This window comes from Euprymna scolopes, chromosome 19 (genome assembly GCF_053919585.1).
Source record: "Euprymna scolopes isolate OS-2025 chromosome 19, ASM5391958v1, whole genome shotgun sequence".
NCBI lineage: Eukaryota > Metazoa > Mollusca > Cephalopoda > Sepiida > Sepiolidae > Euprymna > Euprymna scolopes.
In genome coordinates, this window is record NC_136500.1 from 120,629,718 (window position 1) to 120,657,451 (window position 27,734).

The following is a 27,734-nucleotide window of genomic DNA, read 5'->3' on the forward strand; positions in this document are numbered from 1 at the left end:
ACTGTTCCCATCTTGGACGTTTTCGACTAGTTCAAATAAATAATGAAAAAAAATCTTCAGTGTTAAAAAAAACAATCTGGTTTTTATATCTTTTTTAATGAATTGTATATATAAAATATAAATTTACAGAAAATCGCTACAAGCTTTGATAAGAAAACAATTCGACACACTTAACAAATAAACGCACATTTTTACACAAGGAAAGAAAGAATGATTACACCGTGTTACGATGACCTAAATTCATTGTTCTTGAGCAGTTTAAATAATTTCACGTTTTAATCGTGTTTTTTATCTTTTACTTTTGATTCTTTTATATCTTCATATTTTTTATTTCTTAATGAATTGGACACACAAAACAAAAGTTGTATCAATTTACTAAAGAAATCACAACAGACATTTTTTCTGTTTTAAACACAAAAGAAAAAACAAATTCATCCCGATTTTTTTTTTGTATTGTCCAAGAATGAAAGGTAAGTTATTATTTTTTTTTATATATACTTTTAAAAATCTACATCCATTAACTTTTAAAATAATCTGAAATATTGAAAAAGTTTATTTTTGGGTGTCATCAATGTATTCAAATATTGATTTCGTCATGCTTCTTAACGGACCTGATTAAAACGTTGAATCTCCTATTTAATAAAAACTCCTAAAAACATTTTTTCAATCCGACATTTAGATTTTTTGTATAAAATACGGGGGTTGTATTACTGTACACATAGATTCGAAAAAATGGTCCAAAATTAAAATATGCAACAAAGAAATATTAATAGTAGCTATAAAAGTTACTTTGAAACCTACGTGAATCATTTATTAGTGTTTTTAAGTAGTTTTAAACGCTATTTATTTCATACCAAATATTAACTTTTTACGAGTCGTAAAAAAAGAAAAAAAAAAAAAAGAATTCAAGATGGCCAAAATTAATACCCCCCTTCTTCTTCGCAGAGAGAAGCCTCGTTTTCAAATTTTTTTTCATATTTTTTTTTTGGGGGGGGAAGGGGGAGCCTGCCTCGTTTTCAGCACGTGTCTCTGCGGACATTTTGCGTTTACAATTTTTTTTTTTTTTTTTTTACATTAGAAGTTCCGTCCTCGTAATGAAAGTATTTGTAAACATTACATTTAATTTAGATATTTATTGCGCACAAATACTTTTTATTTATTTATTTATTTATTTTTTTGGAGGGGGGATAACATATAAAGTGGTCAAAACGGTAAATATTTTTTTAAGTTTACATTTTTAAGAAGTTTTGGTACTAGTGCAGAGTCAGAGTGATCTGGACGTAAATAATAACGTTATTATTTAAATATCCAGTTTTAACATGGGGAGGGGAGGGTGTTTTGTACCTATTCTATACTTTAACCTTACAATTGAATAAAAAAAAACACACCATAAAACTTTAATTAAACTTGGAAATACGATCTGACACGGTAAGTTTGGGAAAAAGAATTATAAATAAAAAACTAGACAAAATACGGTTAAAAACTCGCTCAATATATGCTTCCGTGACATAGCTTGACATGTATTCAGTGGGTTTTTTACAGTATTTTGCATATTTTTTTTTTTTCAACTCCTTTTCCCAAACTTACCGTGTTAAAGAGAGAGAGTCGGTCGCCATTCTTAATTTTCCAATACATCGATAAACATTGTATGTTTTTCGAGCTGAATAAACATGTTGCATTAAATAAAAACACTAAAAACATATCCAGTTAGGTAGAAAAGTAACTTATCTTGTTTTGATAACATTTATTTGTTATATATTTGTTTTTTGACAACTTTTTTCAATCTATGTGTACAGTAATACAAACTCGAAACGTGTTTCGAGTGTTTTTATTTAATGTAACATGTTTATTCAGTTCGAAAACATACAATGTTTATCGATGTATTGGAAAATTAAGAATGGCGACCGACTCTCTCTTTAACACGGTAAGTTTGGGAAAAGGAGTCGAAAATAAAAAATATCCAAAATACTGTTAAAAACCCACTGAATACATGTCAACCTATGTCACGCAAACATATATTGAGCGAGTTTTTAACCGTATTTTGTCTAGTTTTTTATTTATAATTCCTTTTCCCAAACTTGATGTGTAAGATTGTATTTCCAAGTTTAATTAAAGTTTTATGGTGTTTTTTTTTATTCAATTGTAAGGTTAAAGTATAGAATAGGTACAAAACACCCTCCCCTCCCCATATTAAGACTGGCTTTTTAAATAATAGCGTTATTATTTACGTCCAGGTCACTCTCTGCACTAGTACCAAAACTTCTTAAAAATGTAAACTTAAAAAAATATTTGTGCGCAATAAATATCTAAATCAAATGTAATGTTTACAAATACTTTCATTACGAGGACGGAACTTCTAAAAGAATGTAAACAAAAAAAATGTCCGCAGAGACATGTCTGCAGAGACATGTGCTGAAAACGAGACAAGCTCTTCCCCCCCAAAATATGCGCGAACTATAATTTGAAAACGAGGCTTCTCTCTGCAAAGAAGGGGGGTATTAATTTTGGCCATCTTGAATTCTTACCACTCGTAAAAAGTTAATATTTGGTATGAAATAAACAACGTTTAAAACTACTTAAAAACACTAATAAATGATTCAGGTAGGTTGCAAAGTAACTTTTATAGCTATGGTTAATATTTCTTTGTTGTATATTTTAATTTTTGACCACCTTTTTCGAATCTATGTGTACAGTAATACAAACCCAAAATGTGTTTGTTTTAGTAAAAATTTTGATTTCTTAGAAAACAATAATAATAACCATATACACAATAACTCAATTTGAAGTCGGTTTAATTGTTAGACAAATGAACAAAAAAACAACAAAAATTTTTTTTTTTATTTATTTATTTAATTGTTTTAACATTAAAAAAAACAAACACCTTTTTCTGTCTACATTTACCTATTATGTCACTAAAATTTCGTTTTATTTTTTAAAATGTTTTATCCCGTATTTTAGATTTTAGAATGGGGGATCAATTTCTTTTTTTTATAAACTTTACATAAAATATGTGTTCATTTATCGGCCATCATAAATTAGTAGAAACTTAATGTTGAAAAAAAATAATAATGAGTTTTTATAATTTTACCTAGCATAGTTGATGATTGAAAATAATTCAAAATGATCATTTTTCTGGTTTTAACGAAAGTTCAGCACTATTTTTTCCAAAGTAAGTAAACGCTTCAAAATAAGAATAAAACACTAAAAAAAAACTTATCCAGATACGTAGAAAAGTATTTTTTCACCTTAATCTATCTATATATCTATAAAAGTGAAAATGCCTGTCTCTCTCTGTATGTCTGGGTGTTTGTGTACATTTCCCTACGCAATAACTCTGTCAATTTTCAGTCTAAAAACTCGAAATTTTATATAGAGGGTACTGAAATTTGGGAAAATTTTTGTAATAGGTTTTTGGCCAGAAATTTGGCTGTTAAGGGGTCAAAGTTCAACGATTTGACCTTTGAGAACTCTACCAAACTCTTCCGACATTTTTTTGTCTAAACACTTGAAATTTTGGATATAGGTTCCTTGGACATGGATCTAACTTAATAACTTAATTTGAGCCCAAAGCAATAAATGTTAAAGGGTGATAATAGGGGTCCAATTTAAAAAAAAATTACTGCTTCAATCTCTACCAAATTACTCAGACAGTTTCTGGTCTAAACATTTGAAATTTTACATAGAGGGTATTCAGAGAAAAGGCAAGCATTTTACTCGGTTTGGGTCGAAAATTTGAATTACCAATATATAAATGTATGTATGTATGTATGCATGTTTGCATAAAACTTTCGACAGAGGCGACGGAGTTTTACTAGATCAGTAGCATTTTAAATTTCCAACTTTCAGACGGCAAATATCGAAAAATTGGCTAAAAACATTAATATCTTTACTTTCAACTGGGCACTTTTCTACAGGGGGTTCGCTTTTTTCATCCTCTCCTTTCGATTGTCTAGCCTTAATTAAAACCTATGTCACTTCCGTTTTGGCAGTGGTCGTAACAGCAAAGACATCACATTTTTTGTTCCCGTTCTTTTCCTCCTTTGCGGTATGGGGTCGAGCCTACCTTCTTACTTCCACTTTGATTTTTTTTTTTTTTGCTCAACACACACCTCCAAACACCCAGGCAACACCGGGCTTAAATGCTAGTTTGTAATATATATTTTTTTATTTTTTATTACTGTTTTTTTTGTCTAACTTATGAAATGATACAAATTGGTTTACAAGGACATCCTTCCTAATGATAGGACTGGCTTTCCTGATAATAACCTTATTATTAATTTAAAATATGATAGAACATAAAATATATGAAAAATTTAAATTTAAACAAAAAATTGATGGCCCCCCCATTTTTTTATAAAACAAAAGAAAATAGATACAATAGTAGTTTTTAATAATGCATTTATTATACTTCACTAAACTTGCAATTGTGAACGATTGGCCTTGAAATGGGTGCTCAATTTACATTAAATTTATACAGGAAAGTGATTTCCCCATTCTAAAATCTTATTTTAATTTGGAGTTTGCAGATATTTTTTATCACCTAGTTTAAAAATTTCTCTCTTCTATTATATAAAAACAGCTTGTCTGCGTGAGTTCATTCCCTATGTACTTCTAAACGGCTGCATTTTTTGTTTAAATTTTGTGTGAAGATACTTTGTGTCTGGCAATTTTCAAAAATAGCTTTTCTATGGAAATGTCTTCGATAAGTATTTGAAAAAATCCAAATGAAAGAAACACCTGATTTCGATTAAAATTAGCACCTTATACGGTCTAATATTACAAGTTTATTTGAAAGGTTTTATTACTACACAAGTAGAAAGGCTCAGGATATAAAATCAACAGTAGATTCTTTGATATGACATGGGCGGGGGGGGTGAAATGAATGTTTCTGTTTAAAGCACAATTGAACCATGATACCAGACATTTGCATTTTAAACTTTAATAGAAGCTATTATATATATAAATATATAAATTATAAAACAAGCAGTAAGTTCTCTACAGTGCAATTTACGATGTATTGTGAATTAAGCCAAACTGGGGACGCATGTGAAGGATCCTCCCAGTGCAGCATGAATGGTCCCTGACTAGAGTAGATGATTTCACTGATGTGTATGATAATGAAATATGGCAGTGTAAAATATTCATTTATCCTCATTTTATATCAAACGACGCCTGGTCTTCCTGCTGGCATATATAATATATATATATATATATATATATATATATATAAGTTATAAATAAGTTATATATGGCGATTAAGCTACACTGAATATTCTTGTGTCTCTTCAGGCTTATGCACATAAGCCTGAAGAGTCCTAGAGTGGACGAAACGCCGAATATTCAGTGTAGCTTAATCGCCATATATATTTTATAACTTACTAACTAGCTCTACCTACGTATTGAGCATTTTTGAAATAAATACTTAAAGTTTACACATAAATCTATACTTTTGTATATTAATTTTATGTGAGTAAATAAAGTAGCTATATATATATATATATATATATATATATATATATATATATATATATATACTACTAAGAGGGGCGCCCAGCTTTTCCCAGGCATAAATATGTGTAAATATTATATTATAAATTGTCCAGAATTTGTATATATTATTATAGAGTTGTGATTTCAAAACTAAATAAAAATGTATTCAGGTGCGATCAGCTAGATTCAAAACAGAAACTGTAACATTCCAAACTGGTAATTTAACCACTGTACCAACATATCATGCATGTAAACCGAGACTATAAATAAGAATAAACTAAGATGAAATGTTCAACTTTTTTTTCAATTTTTCCCATTAACTTGCTAAAGCCCATAAAAATTCAATCATTTGATACCTCTAGTAACGCTGTGCAGCTTTTTGTTTCACAGGAGATAGTTAAGAAATATGGAGACAAACAGGCAGACCGACCGATAGACATATATGAGAAATATCATTCCTTGCTTTTTAAAGGCATAATAGCCGAAAAATAGATTTGGAGCTTTTTTTTTTTGTTGAATTATATCTTTTACTGGAAATTAAACTTTTTCATTATTTATGTATTTAATAAAATGAATTATTTTTTATAGTGTTGGGACGATTCCTAATTTTTATACGATTCCGATTCCAGGAAAATATTGATTAACGATTCCGATACCAAGTACGATTCCGATTCCTAGGGAATTATTGTTTTGAAATATACCAGGTAGTTTTATACTTATGGTCGGTAGTTCCCAAATATGTTCCCTAACTTTGGAAGAGATATTTTATGTCTACACCGTCGTGTTTTGGTTTAAATAAAATTATTATATAGTAAACTAAATGGAAAACTTAGCAAAATTTACTTTAGAGAAAATTTATTTTACTTAATTGGAATACAGAAAAAAAACTCAAAGAAAATAGAATTTATCCTTCAGAGAAAAAACAAATAAAATAGAATTTATATAACAGAACAAAAACAAGAAAATTAGAGAATAAATACACACGATTCATTATTTTGGTCCTCATAATTAACAGATTTAATGAATTAAATAAAAAAATATAGCGGAAGAGAAAGAAAATATATACTAATTAAATATAAAAAAGATAAATATTTAATTTAATAATTTATAAATGAACGTGCGTAATGAAAAAAAAAACAATATACCATGTGACATGGTGCCGTAGATACAAAATAACCTTTCCAAAGTTAACGACCATATATGAGAAATACCATTAATCGAAAGTTTTTGTGTTTTATACCAAAAAGGTAGGTATAGCGAAAAGTTACAATTAAAGGAATTTCAAAAACGATTTTTTGTTTGGCTATTGATAGTTGTATTTGTGACGGCAGTTCTTCAGACCTCCATAATTCACAAGGAGTAGTTAACACCTATTATTTTTTCTTACTTTTTCATTGCTTTTACACGTTGTTTCTAACGTGAAGAATAAGTTTAACCAAACTAATTTTGAAATAGGGTATATCAAAGGAACACATATAAAAATGATACCACTATAAAAACAAATGAAATACTAGATAAAATTGAGCAAACATAATTACCAAAATTAAAGAAAAAGATAAAAAAAAAAATGGTGAAGTTTGTTGAGTGAAATTAATTATTGAAAGAAAATTAATTGAACTAATAGAAATGTTAAATAAAAAATGTCACATTTCAATATTTTTTTAATAATTAAATTCTCAGGGTTGTCAAAATTAAAAATGAAGTGATTTTTTTTATTAGACTTCTTTCGAAGCTTGTTACCTTGAAAAATACATTTAAAACCCTGTTTTTTTTTAAAATAAATTGAAAAATAAACGCAATTAAAAAAATTTAATTGATAATTAAAACTTTAAAAACATTAAACATTGAAAAATTACTTATCTCACAAATTAACGTCCAATAAAGTAGATCCAGTCTTCATACAAGAATTCGGTTATAATAAATATATCTTTCCCAAACTTAAAAATTAAATCTTTTTTTTTTTTTTTTTTTTTTTGGAGAGAGAGAGTGCTTTAAAATCGCCGGGGAGTGCCGCCTAAAATTTTAAAGAAGTAAATTTTAGGAGTTTAGTGCCTTTTAAAGACGGTTATCATAATTTATTATCATCATTTAATTTCCTTTTTTTCCTCCCCCCACACCTTTCCACGTGGTTCAGTAGTTAACCAGTGCTCCTGTTGCTGTCAGTCAGCTATCTTTACCTAAGTTTTAATTTCTAGTTAAAAGAATTTTTTATGAATAGAATCAGCATTTTTAAAAATTATTTTTTTAGTTGTATATATTGTATTTACTCTTTGAAGTTAAGGAGGGTTAAAAAAATTGGTGACACCTAGATGGTGACGTAGGCAAAAAAAAAAAAAAGACACTGCGATTTCGACCCTCACTAATAAAACTGCTCTGAGTGACTAGTTGGTAATTTTTTGTTCCTTTTCTTTTTTATTTTGCTCCTCCAATTTATTTGGATGCTTCATAGTTAAATGTTTTAACATGTTGGTTGTGGTCATGTTAGATGGTTTTATTCCTAGCGATATTTTAATTTGACAGACTTTGCAAATGGCTTTCAACTCATCATCTTCATCAACTTCAAAAAGTTTCCATGCAAGACTTTTTTTGGACTTTGGTGTTGTGCGTTCTATCCCAACCATTATCAATGGACCAGAGGTCATCTCGTCAGCGTCAGACAGGGCCAAACTATTTTCAAAGAACTTTGCAGCTAATTCTACCCTATGCGACGAAGGCCATCAACTCCCCATATTTCCTCCTACAACACAGAACAAGCTAGGTAACATACAAATATCCGTGCATGAGGTCGCCAAGCTAATCAAGAACCTAGATTCTAGTAAGGCAACTGGCCCTGATGGCATCCCAATTATAGTGTTAAAAAAGCTTCAACCAGAACTTGCTCCCATACTTACGAAACTATTTAAGCGCTGCCTTAAGGAGAAGTGCTTTCCGATCCCCTGAAAGACCTCATCAGTTTGCCCTGTATTTAAGAATTCAGGTGATAAGTCCTCTCCCTCTCAGTACAGACCAATAAGTCTTCTCTGTGTTATGAGTAAGTTGCTGGAATCCATATTAAATAGAGAAATAGTCAACCACCTCAGCAGGAATAACCTTCTTAGTGACACACAATATGGTTTCCGCTCTGCAAGATCTACCGCAGATGTGCTGACGGTTATATCTCACAGGATTAGTGAATCTCTTGACAAAGGCTTCCTTTCTAGGGCAATTGCTCTTGACATATCAAAGGCCTTCGACAAGATATGGCATAAGGGTCTACTTCACAAGATTTCCAGCTACGGTATCACTGAAAATGTTTTCTCAATCATTAAATCATTTCTCTCGTATAGGCTCATAAGAGTAGTGGTAGATGGACAAAAATCGGAGGCTTTCAATATAAATGCTGGAGTCCCTCAGGGATCAATCCTGGGCCCAACTCTCTTCCTGATCTACATCAATGACCTCCCTGAACACATACTTAAATCATTCGTTGACATCTATGCTGATGACACGACCATCTACGGCAACACATCAAAGGCTGTAAATGACAAAGTTCTCTCTGATTCTCTCTCCTCTGATCTCGAGCGCGTGGTTCAGTGGGGGAAGATGTGGCTGGTTACCTTTAATGCATCGAAAACCAAACTCCTATCCTTACATCATCAACGCTCTGATCCCCATCTGGCATCAATTGTGATGGATGGCTCTCGTCTGGGTGAGGCCCCGTGTTTTGAAAAGCTTCTGGGTTTGACCTTTACTCCTGATCTGAAATGGAACACGTACATCAAGTCTGTTGCCAAGGTCGCTGGAAAGATGGTGGGATCCTTCTACCGCTCCAGAAGATATCTCACTACTGATGCAATTCTCTATCTATATAAAAGCCAAGTACGCCCAAGGATGGAATACTGTTGCCATATTTGGGCAGGAGCTGCCAAAAACAGCCTATCCTGCCTTGACAGAGTACAAAATAGACTTTGTGGTTTAGTGGCGGATGCTCTTTTCTCTACACTGCAACCTCTCTCCCACAGAAGAGACGTTGCGAGCCTATCCTTGTTTTATCATTATTTTCATGGCAGGTGCTCGTCTTAACTCCAATCTCTGGTCCCCCCTCGCCAATCTTTCACGAAAAAACACCTGTCTAGCTGAATCCACTGTGAAATATTTCCCCCACTCTATATCTGTGCCTAAATCAAAACGCGGATTCCATGAATAAAGCTTCTTTCTTAGAACTGCACGCCTGTGGAACTCTGTTCCGTCTGCCTGCTTCCCTCCGGACTACAACTTGGATGTCTTCAAGTCCAATGTTAACAAATTCCTAATGAACTGCCCCTCTAATTAAACACTTGATCAAATCTCCACACTAACGTAATGTACTTGCAATAACCCTTATCCCTGAGAGGCTTCCGGGCCTTGATAAGTGGTGATCACTGTGTAAAAAAAAGAAAAAAATATAAAGGGATGGGGCGGTAAATTGTACCAACCGTTAGTTAACAAAAAAAGCTTATAGAATTTAATTTTTGAAACCAATGTATAAAAGTTGACATAATGAAATGCAAATATGCATTTTCTTTTGAATTTTTTTTTTTGGTTGACTATGTTCAATTCACACATGGTTGATGCGGTTCAATATTGCTAAACTATAAGTCTTAAGTAAAATTCTATTTGTAAATACTTTTTAAAATGAAATTATTTAATTAATCGTAAATATTATTTAGACATAAAAATTAATTGATTACAAAACCTTTTAAAAATATATATATTAATTTCTTTTTCGTTCGGCAAAAAACTGCGCAAAACACTTTTAATTTTCAATTTAAAATTCTAGAAAAAAGATTATATTATTCTGCTTTTAATATAATCAAATTCAGGGTTTTATCTTTCTGGAGAAAAAAATTTAAAAAATGGATTTTATTTCAATGAAATTAAAAAAAAACTTGACTGAATTGAATTAATTACCCTTGAATTAATGAAGGGGTTATTTAATAACTTTAGGTTTGGAAGAGATAGGTATGGAGTCGATTTTTTTGAAACTTCAAAAGAAGCCGACTACTGTCAAAACTTTGCGAAATAATACACCGTGATCAATTTCATTTTAGAGATATTTCTTTCAAAAGCCTTCTTTTAAAAAAAGAAAAAAAGTACATTGTTCTATTAAACCTTTTACTGTTTAAATAATTTGACTTTGCTCGTTTTATTTTAAGAAAATATAAGTTGAAAAAGCATTTTCATTCAGTATTAGAAGATTTGTCAGTAAAAAAAATAATCGCAAAAAGATAAGCGTTTTTTATTTTTACTCGCAATGTAGAGCCCTGCATACTTCTTTTCAAGTTAACTCTTTTGTAGTTTTGATTACAATAGATCTGAATGAATGAACCTTGTAAGGGAGGGGCACTAAGCATTGCCCTGTTAATAATGAATTTCTTTGGTTTCTTTTTATAACATGCTACATTTCTCTCTTGTGGTTAGAAATATCAGGAAATTTTTTTTCTTTTTTTCAACATCAGACTAAAAGAATTGTAATGAAGGAATCGGAAAATTAAGGTATTTCTTAACGATGCGATTCCGATTCCGATACCTTCCAAAATACACGATTCTTACGATTTAACGATTCCGATTCCGATTAATCGTCCCACCACTAATTATTATTATTATTATTATTATTATTACGTACAATACATACCGCATTATTATGTACAATACACACTGTATTATTATTATTAGTAGTAGTGGTAATAGTCGTAGTAGTAGTAGTAGTATATACAATACATACTGTATTAAAATTATTATTATATACAATAAATACTGTATTATATTATTATTATTATTAGTAGTAGTAGTATTGTTATGTACTATACATACAGTATTATTATTATTTACAATACATACGGTATTATTATTAGTAGTAGTAGTACTAGTACTATGGACAATACATTCTGTATTAAAATTATTATTATATTATTATGTACAATACCTACTGTATTATTATTATTATTATTATTATTATTATTATTATTGATTTGCACAATACATACGGTAGTAATTGTCTGTATTTTTGAGATGAGTTGTTTTCATTGATTGAGTTTGTCGGACTGACTTCCTCATCTTGGTTGTTATTGTCACAACGTTTCGGCTGTTTTGCCCTCCGGCCTTCGTCAGGTGAACGGTTTGTTAGGAGTCTCGAACCAAACCCTTTATTATTATTACAGGGGTACCGTGTTCGGACTCCAGCTAGGCTTTGGGACATAGTTGCTGATTCTCTGTTTTTCAATGTTACTTTTTTCACTGCCTTCATTCAGGATTGAACTCAGCAACTTTGGGTAACTGTAAACTTTGATACAACGTCTAGGACCACTCGGCCATATGTCACTAGGACAATTCTTAGTTGGTTTTTGTTAATGTTAAACCTATGTTGTTATTCAAGGTTTTCTCTCTCTATCAGAGGTGTCCAAATTGCATTCAGCTCTATGCTTGGTTTGCTCAGTAGGTTGTTATGTCCGAGCATGTGAGCTGTTTCTTTAAGTTTTCTCACTTTCCAGTGGGTCTCTCTGTTTATTATTTTTACTTCATCCCCCCTCTCCATCCAGACATGGTTGGCTATACCCGATTTTTCCATCTCCCCTTTAGTTACCGCTTTTCGGTGTTCTTCCACCCGTACTTTGTTTCACCCTTGTAAACCTTTCTGCAACTGCATGGGATGGAGTATATGCAGTTTTTGGTCATGTTCTCATCCGTGCGGGGCTTCACTCGTACCAGGTGTCGTCTGAGTGTTGACTCGCTTTTGAATACCGTCCTGATGTTGTAGGAGGCACATATTCTCTGAATCTTTTCGGAGATGCCTCGTATGTATGGTAGGCAGACCGTTGGAGGTTTTTGGGTTTCATTCTCCTCTCTTATACTATTAACACGTCTGGTGGATGCAATTTGGACACCTCTGATAGAGAGAGAAAACCTTGAATAACAACATAGGTTTAACATTAACAAAAACCAACTAAGAATTGTCCTAGTGACATATGGCCGAGTGGTCCTAGACGTTGCATCAAAGTTTACAGTTACCCAAAGGTGCTGAGTTCAATCCTGAACGAAGGCAGTGAAAAAAGTAACATTGAAAAACAGAGAATCAGCAACTATGTCCCAAAGCCTAGCTGGAGTCCGAACACGGTACCCCCGTAATAATAATAAAGGGTTGGGTTCGAGACTCCTAACAAACCGTTCACCTGATGAAGGCCGGAGGGCAAAACGACCGAAACGTTGTGACAATAACAACCAAGATGAGGAAGTTAGTCCGACAAACTCAATCAATGAAAACAACTCATCTCAAAAATACAGACAATTACTATCGAATCGGTACGGACCCGACATTAGGATTGAATGGCGACACCTAGAAAAGCGTCATATGAAACTGGCAAGACTCGCTAACCATCTAACCTTCCTGTACAGATGTAGAGACTTAAAACTAAAAAGCAGGGTTGACATTAAAAACAGCAGTGGATTCCAGGAAGGCACGTAGAGTCGCTGGAATAAACAAAAACTAAGGAACGAAATCTCCAACACGTTAACATCGTTCCTTGTCAAAGTGACCCAAGAGGAAGACAGGGTGAGAATCCAATCAGATCTGGATAAATCGTACAGACAAGAATATGAGAAGGTCAAAGGACGCCAAATCAAGAAGCTCACAAAGCTCAAAGACCAGAGGATTGTAACATCAAAACACCGCTCACCTGTGAAAGCGGTCATCAACCTCAGCAGCCGCCAACTGAGTCACTCAGAAGAAGCAGTACTAAATAAAGGTCTCAACTTCGCAACAACAACCAAACGCGTTCCATTCTTAGATATCATAACACACATGGAAGATATAGCCCTGAGAATCCCATCAACCCAAGAAATAAGATGGAAAGTGAGACAAGTACTCGAGAAAAGATTTACTCCTAAATCAAACATCTCTCGGGAAGATAGGCTGGCTATAAGAAACCTACAGGGTGACAGCAGTATAATAATTCTGCCAGCAGACAAAGGCAATGCTACTGTGGTGATGGACATGTCGGAATACTCTGAAAAAATGGCAGGCCTAATCGCAGATGGTAGCTACGGTAAAATAAAGAAGGACCCAACTTTGAAAACCAAAAGAAAGCTGTTACAAATCCTTACGAAAAACAAAAAAAGCTGTCTATATCTCATCGCTCCGATGAGATATAGACAGCTGGTCCAGCATTACAGTAAGCTACCACATATGTACGGTCTCCCCAAGATACACAAAGACGGTATTCCACTCAGACCCATAGTTAGCTGCCGAGGCTCAGCATGCCACCCACTGAGCAGGTACCTTGTGGATATAATAAACCCATTAGCAGGCAAGTCAGCAACACATGTAAAGAATTCTGCCCACTTCACGGAACTGATCAAGGGAGCACCCATCAGTACAAACCAAATGGTAAGCCTAGATGTGGTTAGCCTATTCACTAAAGTCCCAACTAGTGAGGCACTAGCAGTAATTCAAGACAAACTAGCTGCGGACCTCTCCATAGAAGAGCGCACATGTGTACCATTGCCAAACTTAATGGAAATGCTGACATTCTGCATAGAAACAACCTACTTCAGAATGGGTACTGACCTATATCGACAAGAGGAGGGACTAGCTATGGGCTCGCCATTATCACCAGTGATGGCGAACATATACATGGAATACTTCGAAGACATGGCCTTAGGTTCAGCTCCCTTAAAGCCCACCATGTTGCTAAGATACGTTGATGACACCTTCATACTCTGGCCCCATCAAGAAGACATCCAGGCTCTCCTAGATCATGTGAACTCAATAAGACCATCGATACAGTTCACAATGGAGAAAGAAAAAGATAACCAACTGGCCTTCCTTGATATACTCATATCACGCACAGAGCATGGGTTTAAGACATCCGTATATCGCAAGCCTACCTTCACCGGACAATACCTAAACTTCAACTCCCATCACCCATACAGTATCAAACATGGAATCGCACGCTGCTTACAACATCGAGCAGAGACAATAAGTAGCGACATCATTACATACCACCAAGAAATGGTCAGGTTGAAGAATACCCTCCGTCGTAACAACTACCCCGATAGCATACTATCCACCAGACGTGTTAATAGTATAAGAGAGGAGAATGAAACCCAAAAACCTCCAACGGTCTGCCTACCATACATACGAGGCATCTCCGAAAAGATTCAGAGAATATGTGCCTCCTACAACATCAGGACGGTATTCAAAAGCGAGTCAACACTCAGACGACACCTGGTACGAGTGAAGCCCCGCACGGATGAGAACATGACCAAAAACTGCATATACTCCATCCCATGCAGTTGCAGAAAGGTTTACAAGGGTGAAACATGCCGCCCCCTTAAAGTACGGGTGGAAGAACACCGAAAAGCGGTAACTAAAGGGGAGACGGAAAAATCGGGTATAGCCAACCATGTCTGGATGGAGAGGGGGGATCATCGCCCCCTATGGGATGAAGTAAAAATAATAAACAGAGAGACCCACTGGAAAGTGAGAAAACTTAAAGAAACAGCTCACATGCTCGGACATAACAACCTACTGAGCAAACCAAGCATAGAGCTGAATGCAATTTGGACACCTCTGATAGAGAGAGAAAACCTTGAATAACAACATAGGTTTAACATTAACAAAAACCAACTAAGAATTGTCCTAGTGACATATGGCCGAGTGGTCCTAGACGTTGTATCAAAGTTTACAGTTACCCAAAGTTGCTGAGTTCAATCCTGAACGAAGGCAGTGAAAAAAGTAACATTGAAAAACAGAGAATCAGCAACTATGTCCCAAACCCCCGTAATAATAATAAAGAGTTGGGTTCGAGACTCCTAACAAACCGTTCACCTGACGAAGGCCGGAGGGCAAAACGGCCGAAACATTGTGACAATAACAACCAAGATGAGGAAGTCAGTCCGACAAACTCAATCAATGAATACATGGTATTATTATTATTATTATTATTATTATTATTATTATTATTATTTTTATTATTATAAGTAGTAGTATGTATGTATAATACATTCTGTATATTAGTATTTCAAACCTTCAAAGAAATATTTCAAACAAAGCCCCTCATTCCACATGTTTAGAATTGCATCCTAAATAATGTCATTTTTTAGAATTGTTTTTTTTCAAATTAACGATGGGCAGCTGGTAACTATTCTGTACTTTCACTTAATGATTTGATATACAAAACGGTTTATTGTCTAAAAATAGAAATAGTAAACACAGCATTTGGCTTGATATAGCGGGAACTGCTTTTTATTATTCACAGCTGATGCTGAACACATACGATTTTAATTTAATTTTATTCATATATTATTCATAGCCCGATTAGTTTTGTAGTGAATTAACTGTGTAGTATTACACACTCACACTCGTTGTTGCTTCCTTCAATCTTGACAGACTAAGGACACCCACTGTAAGGGTTCCTGCACATGGAATTTTTGTGGCAAGAGTTGAATAATATCTAACCACATCTCTTCTAACTTGGTGTTGTTAAATGTCAGTTGCAAATTGAGGTTCCATACATAACCAATGCTGAATATGCGAAGAGAACATACAACACCTGGAATTCCAAAAACAATCATGCATCTGATACTAGCCAGGCTGAAAGTTGCTTAACTTCAGTGATCTGATGAGAACTAGGATGTTAACGTTATTATGCGATATATATAACGCTGTATGTTTTCCTTTCCTTTTTGAAAGTATTTTACCCATAATCACGTTTCTCTGTCTAAACCTTCACCCTCCGCCAGAAACTATGCCTAAATTATCCCGTAACCCAATCATCTGCCCTTGCAGCAGACACTGGCAAACTGATGCAACTCGTTAACTACCTATTCCAAATCTAAGCACAAGGCTTAAGGGGAAAATGTTTTATGTCCACCTGTAGAATGAAAGTTTTCTAATGTTGAACGTTACAAAATTTTTATATCAGAGGATTAAAATTTAGTGTCGTCAAATATTTTCTGAGAATATATCAAATGTTTTAAACAGTAATAAGAAATGTTGATTAATTTGAAGAGTTTAATTAGAGTAATATTTCGGTAGGAAAATATGTTTATAAGCAGAATTTATTACGTAAAGGTGAAATAGTCTTAATACAACACCAAAACAAGAAACGAAACTGTTCCTGGGCTGATAGATGGATCAGACAGAATAATTCTGTGAAATAATTAACTAATTATCCAATATCCGCTCAGCACTAGTTTACCCTATTTTAACGGCCATTTGATTTATCAGGTGAGTTGTTACAAACTCTTTACACATTAAGTTATCCATGATTTTAAACAACTTGTAATCAACTGAAAATATTTTTACGTCATACAATCCCAACCTGCATTTAATAAATCACATGCAAAATAGTTAGCAGCAGATCAAAACGGTCTCAATACAACTCCCATGTACATGCTTTATAAAGATTAGGTATTTAATCGTCTGAAACTTAGTTCTCCCTTAGAAAAATGGTCACTAGAAAAATTGAATCATCAAATCCACCTGTTTTAATCGCTATTTATTTTTTACTTTTTTGAGATCAAATATACATATACTTGTTGAGAGAGATGTCAACTGTGGGTAAACTAATTGGTTCATATTCCAACGAGAGTGGTCAGTCTTTAAAACCTAACTGGTATTCACTGCGGGTGCACCCACCATAACTTCATCAATTCCCTGTTCAGCTATCATAATGATTTTTAGACTGTGGTAAATTTGCTGCCTTTACATTTAGCATCTTTGCTTCTTTTTAATACTTCTTATATTAAGTGGCTTCATACCTTAATTTTATAAATCACGTGCAGCATTGTTACCAAGAAATCAAAACTGTCTCAATTCAACTTCTGAACCCTTTTCCTCCATCTGAAAAGGGGTAACAAGAAAAATTTTATCATTGAATCCACCTGCTTTAATCACTCTATATTGTTCTTTACCATTTTTATATCAAAGATACCTGTTGAGAGATATGTGTACCATAAAGAGACAACCAAATTTGTGTTCAGGTATCTCATTACAATGCATCACATAAAAGAATACCTTCTTTTTCCAAACCTGAGGCTTGTAGCGAATTTCATATAAACAAGCTAAATGACTCTTAAAATACTCAATTAAATTGAATAGGATTGTAAAAAGGCATGATATCATCTTTTGATTAAAGAGAATCAATTGTTACAATCCGTTAAGAAATATGTGAAAAAATCTATTTTTAAATTAATTGAAATCATTAAATAAAATCTTATCAAAATTTTAATATAAAACGTTAAAACGCTAACAAAACGGTTAAGTTAAATGACGATTATCTGTTTACAATAATTTAAATATTTAGTCTTACTTAAAAATCAAATATTAAAACAGTTAAACACTTGTGCGTGCAAAGAATGTTCAGAACAATTTTTTTTACTGCATTTTCACCTGAAACATGTCACAATGATACACTAACATAAGGAGTTACGATTTTGAACCAAAAATAGATGGATATTATATAATAATACGGTTAGACGAAAAAGGCATTATCTGTTTATAGTGGTTTAAATATTTAAAACCAACACAAAGTAAAGTATCTCGATTCCTTTGTGTTCTTAAACCAAAGGAAATGGTGGATTGTTGAATTGCGCCCCCGTTGTATCAAAGTACCTGCAGAATGTCTTCTTGGTTCCTCCTCTTCTCTTCTCTCTCCAATAATCGAACACAGCATATAATAACAAAACTCTAAAGCACGTCTGACAGCACTGACTTCTTCCAACAGCCTCCCCCTCCTCTTAACAACACAGGCTTTTTATATCGCAAAATCATTCAACTCTATTTGCATATTCTTCTAACTCACGTGATCACTACTCTATAAATAAGAGTCTTGACCGTTTCTTTTCTTTCTTTTTATTTATTTTCGGTGTCCGACCCGCACGTGGTCTATCCAGGTAAGGCACGCATTTCTCCACAATATTTTGTCTTATTAATATTTAAAAATCAACTATTAAACACCCTACGTTAAATGCCTGGGATTAAAAAAATATTTTAACGTTTATGTGAACAAATATTTGAAGATAAGCCGTTTTTTACACAGTTTTATCACAAACAAAGCATATTACTACCTAGATGTAAGGGACTAGTATTTGGGATTATTACTAAACAACTATTAGCTTGATGTTTGTATATAAAACACAGTGACATAATCCCAAAGTAAGACAGAGGAAGGCAACTATAAGTGTAAAAGGCTTTCTGGTATCGAAATATCAAGAGGGAAGCAACAAAATTTTGCTGCTTGCTGGATTAAATAGAAGTATTGAAGAAGCGCAATTACTGTGTATTAATCAGAGGACATTCTAATTATTTAAAAAAACGTTTTAAAGGAATTTAACATTGTGAGGGTGGGACAGAGAATTGTGACATGGTCAGGCGTCTTGATTTTGAATGCTGGTCACTGTTAGATAGTGCGGCCCGAAAAGCGGAATTAGTGCTGGTGGTGTTTAATCGAAAAAAAAAACAACGAAATTGCATTTTCGTTTGTTAAATATGGAAACATGCAAAATAAGGTCCATCTTTCTTAATTTAAACAAAAAACACTCGCGTCTAAAAATAGAAATCAGATGAACAATACATGGAATGTCTCGGTCGATATTCGATCACTCTATGTCAACGAAATCGAGTATCTAGCAGATCGAGTTTCGCTTACATGTAGGTCGGAGTCTCTGGGCGAACGTGACAGAAATCATATAAAAAACCATGCAGATTTTAGCAAGGGAGTAGTCAGCCGGCGGTACTGGTGAAGAGACAATCACCTCGAGTTGAGTAAGCTGCGCCTTCTGGTCTCATCCTTAGAATCGAGACACCTGGCAGTGTTGATTGCCCCCCCCCGGTTCTTTTCTACATATAACAAGCGTTGTTTTTTTTTTGTGGCGCTATCATCATCACCAACACCACATAACAAAACGTCTTAGTCGGGGTGGGACGTATTAGATTTGAGACGCTTTTTGAATTTTATCTAAGACAAAGCTCATATGTGGCAATAATGCTCAATGCATATTCTTATCTGAGGCTTAAAGACATCTATACTCTAAGTTTAAATTAATTTTCCAGCGGAGTTGAGAATACTCATCTTCTTTAAAAAGTATTGGTAATAATCTGAAATTATTTGCAATGTACTTTATAATTAGTAATCTAAAGATTTGTTCGTACCAATATTTAAAGACATTTGAACACACTTTTATCAGTTAAAAGTCTGTAGGTACAAATATATTTAAACACATTTAAAACCTTATCAATTAAAAGTCTGTAGTTAAAAATATATTTAAACACATTTAAAACCTTATCAATTAAAAGTCTGTAGTTACAAATATATTTAAACACATTTAAAACCTTATCAATTAAAAGTCTGTAGTTAAAAATATATTTAAACACATTTAAAACCTTATGAATTTAAAGTCTGTAGTTAAAAATATATTTAAACACATTTAAAACCTTATGAATTAAAAGTCTGTAGTTACAAATATATTTAAACACATTTAAAACCTTATGAATTAAAAGTCTGTAGTTACAAATATATTTAAACACATTTAAAACCTTATGAATTAAAAGTCTGTAGTTACAAATATATTTAAACACATTTAAAACCTTATGAATTTAAAGTCTGTAGTTACAAATATATTTAAACACATTTAAAACCTTATGAATTAAAAGTCTGTAGTTACAAATATATTTAAAGACATTTGAACCATTATCAGTTAAACATGACGTTAGGAGAACGTTAAAACGTCATTTTTTGTTCTATATTTCGCGGTATCACGTGGCAAACTCTGTAGCTGCTTTTCCAATTTTGAACACTCTTCCACCGTCTTCTCTTGAAAAAGGACTAATAAGTCTGAAATATATTGAGATTTATAACACTATTGAATACAACAGGAAAAAAAAAATTTACTGTTGTTTATAGTTAAAATTTGTGTGAAAAAACAAACAACAAAAAAAAGATATTTATTTCTTTTTGTTTTCATTTAATTTTACTCTATATAAAAAAAAAATCTCGCATTGTTCTTGGCTTTTAATTTTACCTTATAATTTTCTTCAACAATGCTTCAAGCAAACTACAATCTACTTATTTATATATATATATATATATATATATATATATATATATATATATATATATATATATACTAGCTGTACCCGGCCACGCATTGCTGTGGCTCAGTTTGTTTAAAATGAACACATGTGAAAGTAGAGAAAAGTTTGATTCTTTTTTTCAAGAGAATGTACAAATTATTTATTTTTTTAACAGATATTAAGAAAATAAACAGAAAAATACTTCCATCATTAATTATGCAAAAAAATAAATAAAATGTTGATTTAGTGTTTCAATATTATGCTTATAAATTACGATAAAACTTGCTGAGTATGCGCTGTTTTACGGTTGTTGTAAAAATGGAACGCAAACTTAAATTTTGCTTCGTTTTAATCTTTTTAATTTTTTAATTGTGCCCCCCCAAACGAATATAATCAAAACAGTAACATTCAACAATTGTACTTTATGTATATAAAACACAAAATATTTATTAAAAAAAAAATGTTTTTAAAAAGTTAATAACGAAAGGGAAATAATTCCATTTTTAAACGAAAAAGTCAGTTTGGTATATCTTTTGTTATTTTTTACATAAGTCCAGCTTACCATTCACATTGGAAATGTCGACATTTATAGGTTGTCGGGTATTTTTACAACGAATAAACACTCCAATCTAGTAGATGTATCAGAATTTTTGTAGGAATTTTTTACACCCCTATCACGAAACTGCGAATAAAATATAAAAATCTCGTAATTTCTCTTTTAAAAGTGGGTTGTTTATTTTCTTTGTGGATTATACTTCACAAATAAACCATTAAAGTTGTTTTAAAAGTAATAGAATTTTTTTTAAACAGTAATGAATTTTCTGAACTCAATATTTTTCAATTTTTAAACTTTAAAAATCTATCAAAATCTTTCTATTCATTCTATTTTTACGATATTTTCAGGGTCAATGTGAAATTTTATGCTCTTTCCAATAAACCGAATGGAATATTTTAGACAAACGTTTTTTTGTAATTCACGCCCCCCCATTTTCAAGTGTCTAGTAAAAAGTAAATAATTAATTTACTCACCAAAGTTTTATATATCACAAATTGAAGAGAAAAAGTCAATAAGTAATATATTCAAATTTAAAACAAAAGAGTAGTGTTTTTTTAGAAATTTACCTGTAAAGTTTGAAGTTTAAAACTTTTTTTTAAACCACGTTGTTTGTTTTTTCTTGTTTTTTTTTTTAATGAAACCTTGATCTTTGCTCCTTTTAATTGAAAAAAAAAACATTAGGGCTTGAATTACATTTTTCGAGTAGTTATAAGCTTGGAAAGACAGGGGGTCGAATAATTCACGCCTCCCATTTTGAAATGTCTATTAAAAAGTAAATAATTTATTCACCAAAGTGTTATATATCACAAATTGAAGAGAAAAGGTCAATAAATAATATATTAAAATTTAAAAAAAGTAGTGTTTTTAGAAATTTACCTGTAAAGTCCGATGTTTAAACCTTTTTTTTTAAAAACATGTTTGTTTGTTTTTTTTTAATGAAATCTTAATCCTTGCTCCTTTAATTGGAAAAAAAATTAGGGCTTGAGTTACATTTTTTGAGGAGGTATAAGCTTGAAAAGACGGGGTGGAATTATTCACTATTTTTCACGAAATTTCTGACGCACCTACCAATCTACTCATGTTAAGAACGGCTTTCGGAATAGACACCCCTAACCTTGCCAGCATACCTGAAAAGCTATAAAATTTGACGTGTCGAATGTGAACGATGAGTTGGACGTAATGTAAAAATGTATCGAATTTAAAAGGGAACGAAATTCAAATTTCCGTTCCATTTTTACAACAACCGTAAAGCAGAGCATTATATGCAAATTTTACCTAACTTACTGTATTAATGCTATTTTTCTTAAGCAAAAGAAAAAATATTTAGATTTGGCTATAAATTCCTAAACTCATTTCGCCCTAAATAATTTAGGTGACTGAAATAGGAATCTAATTGAATCTTTAATTTCCTGAATAGTATGCAAGAATTCATTTTTCTTCGAGTTATATCGAATTCATTAATACGGACTTTAGGGGCGTTTTTCGTAATGTTACTGTAAAAATTATTTTTTATTGTTACAAATTACGATGCGTTATATAAAAAAAGCAAAAATAAATTGTTGCGTTTTTTATTTACTACTGAAAACCATAACTTTAGTAAAGGTATTTTTTTGTTTAAACAAAATAAAACATTTTCACTAAGAGTTAAGTAAAAAATAATTAGTTCATTATATTCTGCGATCATTATTTCAAAAATACTGTAATTTTCATTAAAATTGGTTAATTTCCTGACTTTTGGTGAATTTTTAAGTAAAGCGAGGAGTCAAAATGTATAAACACTTTGAGCGTCGGCATTCATTTTGTGTGTACCTACCATTTCTCGATGAATATTTGATAGGAAAGCGACCATGTGTGGTTAATTTAAATTAAATTTCAATCACATGGTTACATTATCAATAATCATGTGATTAAACCCATTGAAAATTTACCTATATTGGAAACACATTCTGTTTACATTAAGCCTGTAGTGTTTTTTTTTAGTGATGCAATGTTGGCAACTGAGATTTAAAAAAACTGCGAGATCAGGAGAAAGAAATGTCCAGAAAATCACTAGATTTTTAACTTTTATCGTCTGAAATTTTCCAAAATCACTAATCTCACCCCCCAAACTCCATATTTTAACTTCCTACCATAAAAATTATAAATATAGTATATTAAATATATAAAATGTTCCGTGTTTTCTCACTATATGTTTCTGGAATTATATTGAAGCGGTTAGCTCCCCAGAAGGCTTACATATTTTATTAGCTACTTTTGCCTGTTTTTTTCAGAGAGGGTATATTTTTTTTGCAGGAAACAAATCATAAACTCAAACTTTTATATTGAAATATACTGCAAATTAAACATCACAATAATGGTGCAACATATTTTGAAATTAGAAAAATAAAAAACAAAAAAACTTTGTTTTAGCATGTTAAAAGTATTTAGGTTGGTAGATTCTACTGTATTGGTATAAGTTTTTTTTTGTTTTTTTTTACTGTTTCTTGCTTTTTACAATTTTCGACTAAATACTTCTAAATAAAGCAGGGTTGCTTAGATCGTATTTTAAACTAAACTTCGGAGGTTGGAATGCCCCCCCACCTAAAATGTACTTGGAAAAATCGATTTTATAGCAAGATTTAAGAATGGTTAGCCGAAAAAAGGTGAAAAACAAAAATAATCAATAAATAATTGTTATCCAAGGCAATAAATGCTACTTTTATTTACTTACACGAATGAGTTTATTTTATGTTTTAAAGTATTTTCAAGCGCTTTTCTTTATTTTTTAATCTAAAATTGTGGGTGTGTGGGTGCCAAATATCTCCAGATTTTCTAGAATTCCCCGCTAGATTGCAAACGAAATCTCTAGATCTAGCAGGAAAACCACTAAATTGTAACATTGGTCACGTGACAGGAAGCGGTAATAAATAATTGTCCCTAAATAAAAAGTGGCCTATCGGTACAAAAAAAACACCTATATATCATAGAAAAATTAAGTATAATGTTATAATTAAAAAGAAATATATAAAAACACACATGGATATAGTAAACATATACCAAAACGTGGAAGCCATCCGTCCAGTGTTTTTTTAGACTATTAATTGCGAACGAACCAAGAGTTACATATATATATATATATATATATATATATACTAGCGGGGTGTGGAGATGTGGGGGTAGGGGAAATCAAAACAACAGTTCAGTCACGGTGGAGAGAGGTGTAAAAAAGTGATAGTAGCGGGGGAATCAAAACAACAGTAGGCAGCCCAGGTGGAGGGGGGTGTAAAATGTAAGAACCTTTTTTAAAAATAAAAATATATTAAGTTGTTTTTGTACTGTAATTGCTTGGGGTATTACTGTCTGAATCTTTGATTAAAGAAATTAATCATTTTCTACTAAACACTTCGTTAAACATTTTTATTTAAAGGTTTATTATTTTAAGTGACTTGAGTGAAATTCAAGTGCATTTTTTTATTTGAACGATTTTATTTTTTCCCTATAAGCAATTATAAAGTTTTCTAAAAGTACCGTAATATTCACATTTTATATTGCAAAATGATTAGATATTTTAAAAATATAAACACATGTAAATCTTTCAATCTTATAAATAAACTTCTTTCAAGTTAAGGAAGAAAAAAAAACGTTACGAAATTTAAGTGCGGGGTTTAAACCTACAGACCACGTCATGCAAAAAAAAAAATCGTAAATTTTTAAGTCTTATAAAATTCTTTGCAGTTAATAAAAAAAATTAAGAAATTTTCTGTGCGGAGTCTGAACCTACAGACCCTGTCATGCAAAAAAAAAAAATAAATGCTATTACTTTACCCACAGTAAAATTTCATGGCCTATTGTTCTATAATTGTTGCTAAGCGACATGTCAACAATGTTTTATCGATGAATTAAAATAACAGTATATGAAGAAAGAACTCACACACACACACACACAGGCAATGTGGAATAATTATCTCGGCGGACGCGTTCACTAAGACATATGAAAAATAATGATAATATCGTTCATAAAATTTTCTCTGTGTTTGTTTGCAAGATCACGTGAGCTTATATTTGAGCTTGACGATGATTGCTCTAGAAAAGTGACTTCTAATTAATGTTTACTTTTAAAATATGCAAACAAAGAATTTGCAGCGATTTGATCTTTTATTGTAAATTGAACTTATTAATAAGAAAAAATGTACACCTGCGTTTAAACCCAGGATCTGTAGTCAAATGCTCTTCAACGGAGCTATATCTCCACATGTTAATAATTCTTTTTCTTGATAAAAACATTGCTAAGATTGCATTATCTCCCTTGCCAGTGTGATGTATAAAAATTCCTTGTAAAACTTCTTTTTATCTTTAAGAAAAAAAATATTTTTAGGATCGGATTTTTTCAATTTTCGATACTTATCAGATGAATTTCTGTAAAAAAAAAACATGTAAGAACACTGCCAGACATATAAATTACCTTTGTGTGAAATTTGCAATGGATAAGCACATTAGTTTGGGAATCTATGAGGAACGAACATACACACAGACAAGGTTGCATTGATATAATAATAATAATAATAATAATAATGTATATATATATGTATATCATGTTAAAATATAAAAGCTCATATAATTACCATTATATTACATTCTAAGCAACACATGTACTGATTTGTTCTGTGAAAATTTAGAAATATTATGTTTTGGATTGAATTAATCTCTTAATTGTGAGTTCGATCCAATAAATATTACAACAATAAACAGAAAACGTGAATGCAAATACTAAAACTATTGAATTTTCCTTTTTTGCAGATGTTCCTGAATGAACTCTTTTATGGGATTTTAATGGAATATGAGTTTATTTAAACAGTTATGACCTTACTTTAGAGACTACAACGACATTCTTGTTCTGAAAAGTCATTATTAATTATGAGAACTTCCACTGGGGAAAAACCACATTCATGTGAACTTTGTGGGTATTCTTGTTCTGAAAAATCATTGTTAGTGAGACATATTAGAACTCACACTGGAGAGAAACCACATACTTGTGAAGTTTGTGGATATTCCTGTTCTGAAAAATCAAGGTTAGTGAGACATATTAGAACTCACACTGGAGAAAAGCCATATTCTTGTGAAGTTTGTGAATATTCTTGTGCTCACAAATCAAATTTAGTGACTCATATGAGAATTCATACGGGGGAAAGGCCACATTCTTGTAAAGTGTGTGGATTTTCTTTTTCGTCCAAATCATCATTGATAAACCATATGAGAATTCACACTGGGGAAAAGCCACATTCTTGTAAAGTGTGTGCATATTCTTTTTCTAGGATCTCATCATTAGTGGACCATATGAGAACACACAATGGAGAAAAGCCGTATTCATGTGAACTGTGTAAATATTCATGTTCTAAAAAATCGCATTTAACAGCACATATCAGAACTCACACTGGAGAAAAGCCATATTCTTGTGAAGTGTGTGGATATTCTTGTTCTGAAAAATCAAAGTTAGTGAAACATATAAGAATTCACACTGGGGAAAAGCCACATTCTTGTGAAGTTTGTGGATATTCTTGTTCTCAAAAATCAAGATTAATAATCCATATGAGAACTCACACTGGCGAAAAGCCATATTCTTGCACAATATGTGAATATTCTTATTCTTCTAAAGAAAGTTTAGTGAAGCATATGAACAAGATACACAGTAAGAAAATGCCATAGTGTTCTTAAATATGTGCATAGTATTATTCTAAGAATTCGCATTTAGTCATATGAGAACATCAAGTAAAATATTTCTTTAAACAAACTGGAAACAATTCATGATTGATGAAACTATTCTTTATTTTAAAGTTGAAAATATAGGACAATATGAGGAAGTAATGAATAATTTGAAAATACATCATTTCCCTGTAAGATATAAATATTATATTGATTGCGTAAGATATAAATATTATATTGATTACATAAGATCAATTAAACTTATAAACAAAATCTTAAGAAATATCAAGACACAATAATTAGAATGCAACCCAGTTGTGAAAAACAGATAAAGTTATAAAAGCAACATCTTACACTACAAACTCGTGTAGTGAGTTCAATCTCGGCTGAGGCCGCGCTGGATAGATGGAGTTTATATTAACATATGAGTTGACGTCTTTCTTGTCAATTATATTCAACAAATTTTCTAAATCCATTATAGTATGTGACGTTTTAGGAATTGAACCAATGTTGCATAAACTTTAGAAATTAAATATTCTTATTACTATTTGATAAAGTATTAAAGCATGTAATTCTTTCGTATTTGAATTTCTCTCGACAAATACCACACATTTATTGAAGTTTCTGATATTTGTAATATCCCCATATTTACCAATCATTTAACTTTTGTAATTTTGTGCTTTCTTACCTTCCCAATTAGTTTACCAGTTATTTTCATTTGAATAAACTTAATAAAATTATTTGATTTACTTAATGATGTTGTTTTATTTTTACGTGGTTTGAATTTTATTTTAATAATTGCTATCACATTTTACTGATTATCATGTTATGCGATTTGGTTTTTCTCTTAACAAATACCAGAAACCTTAAATGATGCTTTAACTTCAAAACACAAACTTTCATGTGAAATGAGAAAAT

The 27,734-nt window shown here is 31.9% G+C and overlaps 1 long non-coding RNA gene across 1 annotated transcript; it reads left to right on the top strand.

Annotated features, from left to right (window-relative positions):
- Positions 1-199: 199 nt before the first annotated feature.
- On the top strand, positions 200-27,563 carry LOC145239927 (uncharacterized). The gene is made up of 2 exons (XR_013862416.1): positions 200-470; positions 25,914-27,563. It is a non-coding gene; the product is annotated as an uncharacterized LOC145239927 (long non-coding RNA).
- Positions 27,564-27,734: the final 171 nt, after the last annotated feature.